Raw genomic sequence first — 12,452 nt, 5'->3', positions numbered from 1 at the left:
GATTTTAGTTTGATAATCCTGAGGCATAGCCCGAGGGTTTGCAGGTAATTGCAGGGGTGCATATCTATTGGCCATGTTTACAGGGACGACCGAAACAACTGGGATAAGTGGAACAACTGGGACAATTGGAACAACAGTAGTGGTAATGGGAGTATGTGCAGTGAATGGAGGTGTGGAAGGAGTGCTTTGGGAAGTAGATGATGAACAAGGGGAAGTAGGGGTTGAATGAAATAAGACTTTGACAGGGGTTGGAACGCTGCTTGGGCGAACTGCTTGAGGACTATTATCAGTAAAATATTCTTTTTGTTCTTTCTTCCTAAGGATTTTTGGGATTAAGTTCAGATTTTCAAAAGCAACTGGTGGATTTGGGTCTGGATATGACCTAGTATAACGAGAATTCTTTTTGGGAGCCAGATTTTGAATTTGTTTTGGTATTTTCTGGGAATGTTTTTTAGAATCGGCAAGGAACTGATTAAATTTCGGGGACAACTATCTATAGTTTAAAACTAGCATGAATATTGACTGAAGCAGCATTTATTTACGCCTATAACTGCAAAGCCAGAATAGTTTCAAAGGCTTCCTGGCCGACATTCAAACTTCATTTGTAGTTTTAAGGAACAGACAGCATTGATTTTTGTTCTTCCGGAGTTTTCCAACTTGATTTGTGAAAATAATTGAGCATTTCCCCAGTGGAGTCGCCATTATGTTAGCACTCAGGTTGTCCTTCTGGTCGGCATCAAAAGGATACGACCGAGGTAACCACAGACCAATCTTTGGACTGCAGGGTCTAGCCCACCTGCAATCAGAGAGGGCTCTCTCTTTCCGATTTAGCTTTGTTGATAGTGTTTTTAGGCTAGTTATTGAGTTCAAGGGGTTTTGTTTTGTTTTTGGTGGGAAGGATGATGCTTTCAAGTAAAGAGGCAGGGACAACATGAAAGTTCTAGAAGCATTGGGCGTGGAGTCAAGGAGTAGGACTGCTGGTGTGTTTTCTTGGTCACAGGAAGGAATATGGAGCAAGCTAGCTGCGTATGAAACCATCATTCAAGGTAAAAGAGATGGATTAGAGGCTAAGGAATGAGGGGCAATTAAGAATCTCTCATTCATATTAGCAACAAGAAAACAAATGAGCCCTATATAGGAGCAGTTAAGAATTCCTAGATAACAGTCATTCATATATGAAAATAGGTCAAACATGAGCCATAACTGAATTCATATTATTTCCTAATTCAAGAGGAAAACATTAAGAACCTACAGAAACTGAGCATAGAGTGCAACCAAGCAAATTCTAAGCCAATCCTTTGTTCTGTCAAGTGAGCATATGTGAAATCGACATAACAGAGGTAAGGAAAAATTATTGGTTCATATAGCAGCACACGAATTCCACATTCAATTCTTCAAACCCTTAGACACAGAGCAGATAGTCATTCCTCCAAAGCTTTTCAGCAATATTTGATTAAGTAAAACATCTCAGATATCCAGTGCGAGTCTCTAATGAGGATTATCAACCAACCAACCCTTTAAACAATACAGAGGGTCGGTATATATAGGGAAAATTATCCAAAAACTAATCTATTATAGCCGACCTAAATAGGTCTGAAAGAAAATGATTAATTTAACCTAATCTTATCCAGAAATAAATGCATGAAAATATCTTTGGGCTAAGCTGAGGGCAGCTGTATCAAAACTGAGTTAACGTCTGTCCTGGGTAGCCCGGTGCAGTCCTCCTGTAATAACTATGATTTGTCCTTCATCTCCACCTCTAACTTGGTTTTGCTGCTGTTTTGTTGGCATTAATGTGTACTAATCCCGACCAGATAGGATTTTAAATGGCCTTAACTACTTTGCTGACTTTGATGAAGGTTTTTAATTTTCACCTGATTTGATGTTACTGAACTGATACTCTCTGTCGCTTCCTAATACTCTTTGGCGCTGATCCTGGAGTCTTTAAAATCTTATGAATGGTTTAGACTGTCCCATCGATCCTTCATGGTAGCTGCTCGGCCCTCCGTTGCTTTAAAAAGTGTGTTTGCCCCTTTCTGAATGCTTCGCGAAGAAAAATGGGTCATTATGCGCCTTTTGGGCTTGCTGGGGGCTGTGCGATGAGGGGCTTTCCATTTTGGCCCATTTCCCGTAGCCATGTGCGATTAGCACTAGGCGCTAATCACGCACGAAAAACTGCCTCAGAATCTGAATCCGAACTTCCTAAGCACGATTTTCGCCTTTCGCGCCTTTGTGAGTTATGACGTCAGCATGACATCAGCGGGTGGGATCCAGTACGGCGGGTGACGTGGTGGGATGACATCAGCTGATGACATCAGCAGTACGGCGGGTGACGTGGCGGTACATAGTGCCAGTGACGTGGTGGTACATAGTGGCAGTGACGTGGCGGGAGGCCGACGCAGGCAGATGATGCAGTAGGATGACGTCACTCGACAGAGGACGTGGCGCTAACGTCACCCAGGGGAGGGCGGTTTGGCGGTTTTGGGCGCACTGCCTTTGCACTGGAGTGGTTTGGGAGGAGGGGGCTCTGCCACACCCGGGAGGGCGACGCGTGGCGGGAGTACGGCGGGAAAACCACCGAACTCCTGGACGCTAAACATCAGCAGCTTCGGAGATGAAAAAGCCCGCCCGCCGTTGATCTCGGGCACGGGCGGTCGGAAGGTTGGCGGGACAGTTAAGGCGGAGGAGGGATATGGGACGGGGCCTGCGCGCCTTTTGATTAATTTATTATGTGATGGGGGGGTTTAAAACATTAGGGAAGTGGGTTATGGGGTTAAAAACGAGCGGGGGTTAAATGTTTATGAGCAAAACCTTAGGATAAGGGCGGAAAGGTGGGTTTTATACATGGTTTGCGCACCGGGGGTAAAGTTCAATGTTTATTAGAACATTTTAACACCAAACTTTAAACAATTAGAGAGAGGGGGTGAGAATGATGAAATGTTTATGGGTAAAGGGGAAAGAAAAGGTTATTAACTTAACCAGATGCCAAGTTAATCCCAGGGTTTGAACGTGGAAGGCTAATGTCAAGTTCCTGGTGAACTTAGCATTTCCCAAACTTGATATTATATAGCTATAGTGCCAGGGAGGGGGTATTTAATATTTTTGGGATTTTATATATTTTGCATAATATGGCATCAGGGAATAGACTACGGAGTTAGATAGTAGAGTTTTAAGAGTTAATATGAAAATGACCAGAAAGCGCTAAGTATGGGACCTTACGCTTTTTTGGGGAAAAAGTGACTTATAGAGTGAAACAACAGTACTCCTAAGCCAAGAGGACCTTCACTTAGGCAAATATAATGGAAAATGATGAAACTAAGAGGAATCAAGCAGACCTTGACCTCTTCAGGGAAGTTAGTAAGTGATTCGGGAAAGAAGAAGAAGGGGAAGTTAGTAATGTCCAGTTTGAGCTCCTCCAAATGGAAAACTGCCTCCAACTTGTGATTTGAATAAATATGATACTTGACAACAAAAAATGGATCACAAGTCATGATTCTGCAACTACACAGCTACCTACCTAGCCTACCTTCCTAACATTTTTTCTTCTTTTTGGTAGGTGCACTTAGACTTGCAGACCCAGCTTCACAATTTTTCTTTTGACTGCCCTCCTATCTAAATCTACACTTATTTCTGCCAAGGGCCCAGATTAAGCAGTTGGGCTCCTTTGATTCTCTACCTATCTATAAATCTGCCAAAATTAAGCTGTTTGGACAGATATCATTCTCTATATTCTAAAACAGGAAATTGAAACCTAGGGAAGCCAAGATTAAGCTGTTTGGGCTTCCCTTAACAGAACATTCTTCAAAAATGGTTAAGTCATCAAAATTGGAATACAGCAGTGGCATTTGGACTGGCATACTTTCATGGCCTCTTCTTTGGCCTTTTTCTACAAATATGGAACCTGACAGCATGAAAGATGACATATTTGGCATGTAGAACTGTCAATCATGAAAGATGAACACCTGTTGCAATAGGAGGATAACAGTCTCTACGATCAAATTTTCCCTGTGCAAATTTTCATTTACACAATCAATAATACTGCTTGCTACTGTGGCTGCTCCTTCTGCTACTTGCTCTGCCTCCCTGATTTTCTCGTCCCATTTGTTAAAGAACATTTCTTTGTGGTTTTCATTGATCCTTGGTGCACCTGCTCTTTTTCCCTCGTCTTTTTCTTGCCAAGCCAAATATTCAGTCACCCGTTTATTAATTGGATCATAGTCACTTCGTAAATCTACCACTTGATTAGTGGTTTTATCACTAATTTCCCAATAATAGCTCCACTGTGATATCTTTTGGCCCAATGCTTCTTGCTGCTATAGTAATTGTTCATTCAAGGAAATGGACTCTGTGATAAATTCTGAGAGTTTAGGATTGTCCTTGTGCATCTGCTGTAGATCCTGTAACTGCTTTCCTTTCTCATCCAAACTTTTCTGATATCTTATCTACATTTGATGGAAGTCCTGCTGCAACCTCTCAAGTTGTTTCTGTGCTTCATTGTCGGTGTTAGCTTGTTGCAATTGTTGCTGCAATACTTGTATCTGGTCTTCCCTTTCTTTTAGAAATTTTTATACCTCAGATGCTTTATCAATAGTCGCGGAGGCATATGCTCCCACGATCTGAGATAGTTTGGTGAGATTCTCTGTAGGATTGCCAGTGGGGTCTTGCCACAGGACATCTAATTGTTTTGCGTCTTGAGGGAGCACGTTTTCCAATTTTCTCTTCTTCCTCTGTCTTCTTATTACTGCTTTTTGCTGTGGGCTATAAAACACATCAAGGGGAGGAATTTCTTCTATTTTGAGCATAAGCTTAGAGGATGGGGCAATAGGAATATGCTCCATATCTGAGACATTGCTGACTGTTGTTGTGATTACTTCTTTTGATACTTGTGTGCTACTCACAAGTGTTTTTATGGTTTTTCCTACGAGATTGATCAAGTCGTTGAAGGTTTCCCATTATTTGTCTAGTTCGGTTATGACTAGTGGTGCTTCAATGAAAAGAGGGGGAGGATCTCTTTGCGGGGAGGCAATAACCTGTTGGTGTAGAAGTTCCATTGATTGGGCAGTATCCTTTACTGACCCTTCACTCTTATCTTGTTCATTTCCAGATCTTTTAGAATGTTCAAACATTTCGTTTTCTGACTTGGATTTAGATCCGTTAGTGCTTGAACTCCCACTAATACTAACACTTCGAGTTGGTTCTCTTGCGGGTTTTATGCGTAGTTTTTCTAAAGGAATACTGGCTAACCTTCTTTCCCTGTATATTTTGAACTTTTGAAATTCTTCTGGAGAGAGTTGCAACTGGGCTGCATGCAGAATTTCTTCAAGTGTGCTTTTCTGCTGGAATATATCATCAAATAAATCCTTTTCTCCAGAGAACACCTTTATCTTGACTGCAGTGGTGAAAGTCTGGGCAACCTCATTAGGGTCAAATGGTGTTCTTGAAAATTTGAATAACTGTAGACATGTTATATTATTTACTTATGTGAATGCGTGGCCTACATCAAAAAGCGAAAAGGCCCCACAGGCTACAGGAAACTATGGCCATATAGCCTTCTTTTTGTCCTTTAAATCTTTAGTTAGACCACCTTCCCCACAGGTTTGATAGGCAATTTCTCTAGCCAATAGTTTATCAGGGATATACAAAGGTAGGACATGAGGGGGAGCAAAACTTCCAAATACCTTTACATAAGTAAACAATTCCTCCCCGAACCATCTCGCGACAGGGAGGATGTCTACATCTGCTTCAGGTGAGCATCTTGAAGGGTCTTTATCATACAACATTCTGTACAAGGGCAGCATAATTCCATGACAAATCTGGTAGAAGTATGGAGTGAACTGAGAATCCCACAATTCTTTATGATAGACGTGGATGGGCAAGGGGTCTTTAATTGTCCACTTCCAACCCATAACAGGAAATTTAGAAACATAACATATCGCATCCACTACATATGCAGATAGGTAAAGAGGAGGATAAATTCTCTGAGCCACAACTCTTTTAGACCTATAACTGACAATGGCTGTGACTAGGTTATCAGACAAGATTTTGGCCCAATCTACAATAGTGGCATTTGTCACGGGATCTAATAATGGTAGCCATTCTGATGAAAATTTGTTGATATCTGGCATTCCGAACAATCTACAGAGCATGGCAGCAGCAAAGCAATATGGGGAGGTAAGAGAACCAGTACTGTACATACCGTGTTTATCTTTCTTTAGCGGTTCATCCCTCCTAGACCAGTCTTTGGTGGTTTCTTCCAGGTCCTGATTTTCCTTTACAAATTTCTCCATAAACTGCTTATTATAAGTTTCCTGTGGCTTCGGTAGATGATACATGAGCTTTAAATCCTGCGCAGAATGAACCGATGAGTCCTTGACCTTGAATTTTGAATTGTCTATTTCTGATTTCTACGCTGTCTAGTATCCACTTGACCATGTCCGTGTATGGGAGGATTTTTAGCCTTGCTGCTATCCGGTGTAAGAATGAGCAGGCTAGCTCTGAAAGGGATGCTTCTGAAGAACTATTTGAGCCTGCGGTAGCAACTACTTCCATTACTCTGGGATTTTCCTCTTCTAGCAGATTATACATGCCTTCTCACGTAGTTATTCCCGTGTCTCTGTTACAGGCTGTGTCTGTATATAAGGGCACCATTTCCTTTTCTTCTAAGCTCGAGGCTTTGCCTTTCTTTCCCATTTCAACCTGCGTAATGCTTTGTATCGGCTTCTATTGTCCATTCCTGCAATTCACAAATGAAGCGAAAATGAATGACAGGGAAGGGTGATGGGAAGAGTTTTAAATGCCACAGACATATCAAGCATACCACCTTACATGAAATGATTCGTTTGATAAGCACGCACCCATAATCCATAATAACTGGAAACTACCTCATTTATTAGCATTAAAGCGCATAACCAGGTGTCAGCTTAGGGAAAATACTTTTCTTGAATAACGCACCCGAAAGATCTGTGATGAAGCGATTTTGTGATTTGCTTCGCAACATCGCAAAATCGCAATATCGCAATATCGCAAAATCGATCGCTCGTGACATCGCATTATAGTATTATCGCTGCATCGCGAAATCGCAATATCGCAATATCACAAATCGCAGAAATGTTATGTATGGCGAACTTTGTTAATCCGTTTCTTGCGAGATGCGATCTTGCGATCGACGTTATTGTATATCGGAAAATTTTAAAGTATTTCATGTAAGTTATGCTAAATGCGATGCGATATTTGTTTATTATCGCATATCGCGATCTCGCAAATGTTGGAATTGTGCTTGTAAGGTGGCATCCCGCTATCTTATGCAATGTGATATTTCCTAAGGAAAGATTTTATTTTACCTTATCACAAGAATTAGATTTTTTGGATTTTCAAAGAGGGTTTCCTAAGCTTATGATGGTAATTTTATTCAAAAAGGAAATTTAAAAACTATTTTAATTTTTTAGATTTTTAACTAAGGGTCCCCTCTTATTTAGTATTAGGAATAACACTCAATAAGAAGGGGGGTTGTTGTTGGCCACAACAATTGGCGATTCACTTGGAAGAACCAGTTATCTCTGCTGCTTTTTGAATTTTCAAAACTTCCAAAATAGAAAATTTTCCGGAAAGTTAAACTTTATTATAGAAAGATAAAGTACATTATATTCTAACCTGTCAATGACATTTTGTTTCAACTATTTTCAACTTTGATTACTTGTTGCCTCAAGCTATTCCTTGTATTTACATCAGTCATTACTTGGTTTGTAAAGATAAAACAAAGTTTTCTCTGTAAACCAGTTTTAAATATGCTCATTTGTCGTAGGTAGAGCCTTTGCTGCCAGCAGGCGTTTATAGCCTCAACAGGGTTACCTGTTACCCAAAAATGATCCTGTATCCTACTTAAAGAAACCCACAATTCTAAAAAAGAATCCATATCCACGCTTTCTACTTTCATTTTCTTTTTATTCTTAAAGAGCAACGTCTTGGTTTGATGGCCAATTTATGACACAGTCATTCATTGATTTATAACTTTTATGAACAAGCTGGCTCATGATGAGACCCCTTGCCTTTTGATTGCAACAATCTTGAGTCTTTGCCCTGTTATGGTATGCAGTATTTGGCAAAGTCGGCAAGTTATCATATCTGTGATTATGATAAGCCGGCTCATGATGAGACCTCTCATTCTTTAAGATAAAGTGTATCCTTGGATTGATTCTCTGAAAGTTGTGATTCCCTTAGTAGGGAGGAAGTCATTGTTTCCTTAAGATAGCTCTGGATGACAATAGTAGAGTTTTTGGAAATAGCTGTTCTACAGAGAATCTTTATTTTGTTATTGATACTTTTCATTGCACTGATATAAAACAATTTCTTACTAAAGGTTGTTTTCATCACATTTTATGAACTTGAAACTAGTATCATATCTAGGCTAGAGTTTTTAACTGTATCTTTCAATAATAAAGATCAATTTTCCAAAAGATTTTCTATTTATACAAGCGAAAGATCAAAATTTGAAAGAGAATTGGTGTCTTTTTAATAAATGCCTATCGTAACCATTCACAACTGGTTTTATTATGAAAAGAAAAACAACTATTCTACAAAAATAGAAGACTGATCTTCTATGGAAAATATTTCTTGAGAATTTGACCATTAACAGGTAGAGAATCTCTTTTCCCTGCTAAATCTTGTAACATGAAGGTTGATGGACCTATGATTTCTACAATTTGAAAAGGACCAAGCCACATTCTTTGAAATTTTGTATGTTTTCCCTTTTCCTCATGAGCCTTGTCCCATTTTAAAATTAAATCTCCTATCTGAAAATCTTTTCTGGATACCATATTGGAACCAAAAGAGGCTTTCACCAATGCTTGACGATGAGCGTGATTAATCTTAGCGCTTTCTCGTTTTTCTTCTAATTTAATTAATTCCAGTTGCCTAAGTTGTAAAGAAGAAGTTGGTACTTCATCAATGTACTGAACTAAGGCTAAAGAGGGAATTTCCAGATGTGTTGGAAGAACCACTTCTTTCCCAGAAACTAAATTAAAGGGAGAAGTGCCGATAGAGGCTTTCTGTTTTATTCGGTCTACCCATAAAGAATATATTAAAGACTTATGCCAATTCTTATGGTTTTGGTCAATGGTTCACTTGATGATTCTAATTAAGTTCTTATTTGTGGATTCAGCTAACCCATTCCCTTGTGGATAATAATTGGCCAAGTATTTAAGTTTGAAACCTCTCTTGAATGCAAACTCAGTCATTGCATTACCAGAAAAGTATGATGCATTATCAAACATTAAAGTGGAAGGCAATCCAAACCTGGTGATTATGAACTGATCTATCAATTCAATGATATTTTCAGAATTAGCCGTCTTGAGTGGAACTGCTTCTACCCATTTAGTAAAGTAATCTATCGTTGTGAGGATGTATCTATGCTATTTAGAAGAGTGAGGAACAATCTCACCTATTATGTCTAATCCCCACTGATTGAAAGGTTGTTAGATGGTAACTGGTTGCAGTGGCAAGGATGGTTTCTTTTGTCTTCCGGCAGCAGTTTGACAGACTTGACATTTTCTTACGTAGTTATGTGCGTCTTTGAATAATGTGGGCCAGTAATAGCCTGCGTGTAAGATCTTATGAGCAGTTGCATCTCGAGTGTAGTGTCCGCCTGCTGGCCTATCAAGGAGTTCCTGCAAAATTGTTTCAGCTTTATCTTTCTCAAGACATCTAAGTAGAACAAAATCATAATTTATTCTGAAAAGAACGTTATTTACAGGTTGATATTGTTTGGAATTTAACCTCAGGGCTCTTTTCTTTGTGTGATCAAGGTTTGGAGGAGCATATCCATTCTTTAAATAATAAATAATATTAGCATATAATGACTCAGCATCGTTTAGTATTACCTCGTATACTTGTACCTCTTCAGATGGATTTTCGGGCATTAGCGATGCTCCTGCCAGCAGTTTGCAAAAGCCTTGACCTTTTCCAATGTTTGCTAGTTTGATTTCTACATCGTATTCTTGTAAGGCAGTAACCCAATTTGCCTTTTTCTCACCCACATCCTTCTATACAAGAAGACTTCTTACCGCTGGAAATGGTACTATGATCTTGGTATGTGTCTTGAGTAAGAAACTTCTGAAATATTTAATTGCTTTAAAAACAACATAGGCTTGTTTCCCCACATCTGAATAATTCAGTTTAGCACCTTGTAAATTGGAACTAAAAAAAGAAATTGGGGCTTCCGCCTTCTCTTGATTTGCTGGAGTGAGTATCGTAGCATATGATCTACCTGAGGCAAAGGTATACAAAATAAAAGGATTAGAAAAATTTAGAGTTGCTCACGATGGAGCATTGATAATGGCTTGTTTGATCAGATTGAAAGCCTCATGTTCATCTTGGCCCCATTTAAAGTTTGCGTTCTTTTTAATCATGGCTTGTAGAGGAGACACGATTCTAGAAAAATATGGAATGAATCTATTTACAAAGTTGATCTAGCCAAGGAAAGATTGCATGGCTTTCTTATTGTGAGGTAGGGGAACTGCGGAAATTTCTTTGATTCTGTCAGGATCAATGTGAATTCCAGATTTTGACACTATGAATCCTAGAAACTTTCCTTCAGTTAATGCGAAAAAGGATTTTTTCGGGTTAAGCGAAATTCCATACCTTAAACAACGTTGGAAGATTTGTTTTAAATCCCTGAGATGGTTGTTTCGTTTCTTGGAATAAACAGTAATATCATCCAAATAAATTACCACTGACTCATTAACTAACCCTTTGAATGCGATGTCCATGGCTCTTTGAAATGTGGCGCCCACGTTAATCAAACCAAATGGCATCTTTTGATATGCATATGTGCCCCACTTAGTTCTGAATGTCGTTTTTAATTGATCGTTGGAATGTACCAGCACTTGGTTGTACCCTGAGAATCCATCCAAGAATGACATTAGTTCTGAGCCTGAAACTGCCTGCAATATTTGTTCCATGGGAGGTAGAGGAAAATTATCCTTTTGGCAGGCTTTGTTAAGGTTTAGAAAGTCAATGCAGATTCTGATATCTCCATTTTTCTTTCTAACAGGTACCATATTGGAAACCCATTTAGAATGTCTAACGGGAAAGATTATTTTGGCTTTCAATACCTTGTTGAGTTCAGTTTTAATCTGATTTTCTAAATTTGGATGGATCTTTCTCAACTTCTGTTGGACAGATTTTTCATTATCAATCATTGGGATAATATGTTGGATGATGGAGGTGTCGTATGTTTTCAGTTCATCATAATTCCAGGAAAAGACACTTTTGTATTGTTTCAAGAGACGAATATATGCTAATTTCTCTTCAGGGACTAGGCCAAGGCCTAAGTTAATATTCTGTGGTTTGGCATCAGTTCCTAGATTTACCAATTCATAATTCAAAGTTGAACTTTGGAGCTTTGAATTGGTAGATCTTTTGAATTGATCTTTCAAATCATAAAGGTCCCTTAATTTGACTACCGACTTAGGTATAGCATTGTTAGTACTATCTTGTTGCAATTGTTGGTCATGTTGGTCTTCGTCAATTATTTGATTGGTGTAGGATCCTTCAGATGTGAGAAAACTCACGATATTAGGATCGTCATTGAAAATCATCCAATTAGTGATGCTGTCAGGAATAGATGGTCTAAAAATTAACTCAATTGAAAATCGGTCAGGGCTAAAATCTTCTGAAGGAATGAGCTTGGAAGCTACGTTGGCTAAGAGGTCTGCGCTAGCATTCTGGAGTCTGGGAATTGACGAGATATTAAATGCTAAAATATTCAGTCAGATATTGAACTAAAGATTGGTAATGCTTTAAATGACCTGATAAACAGTGTATAGTATTACGTACCTGTCTGATTATAATTTCAGAATCTCCAAAAACTTGCAGGTATTTGACGCCTAATCCGATTTCTTTTTACAAGCCTTGGACTAGAGCTTCGTATTTTGTGGTATTGTTGGTACACTCGAATTCAAGTCTGCAAGTTAACATGGTTTTATCTCCCTCTGGGCTTACTAACACACATCCTGCTCCTGCTGCTTCGTTAGACTTAGAACCATCAAAAAATAATTTCCAAAACAAAGATTTATTTATAGGACTATCTATAAAATTAATGCATTTAGAACTATCTGTTTGAGAAAAATTTTCTACTTTAGATAAAACATAATGTTCTAAGTAAGGTGAAGTATGAGCATTAAAATTTCATAAGAAAGAATCTACTGAATAGTTGCCAATAATGTTAGAATTATATGCTACTGGTTCATTTTCTCCCTCAAGTTCTGTTACTATGTATTTTTGATGTCGTTCACGTTCAACTTTTATTTGGTTTGGTTTACCATTATAAGGCAGCCACATATGTGACTAGTCAGTTGCAAAGTATCCATGAAGTTTTTCTGACCAATCTATGCTAAGAATTAAGCCATAAAATTCAGGGATATCAGCAACTAAAATGTCGATAATTTGGCATACCT

This window comes from Pinus tabuliformis, chromosome 7, assembly GCF_031772625.1.
Source record: "Pinus tabuliformis cultivar Carrire ecotype Pingquan chromosome 7, CPIR1, whole genome shotgun sequence".
In the NCBI taxonomy this organism is placed as follows: Eukaryota; Viridiplantae; Streptophyta; class Pinopsida; order Pinales; family Pinaceae; genus Pinus; species Pinus tabuliformis.
Note: the sequence above shows the minus strand (reverse complement) of the source record.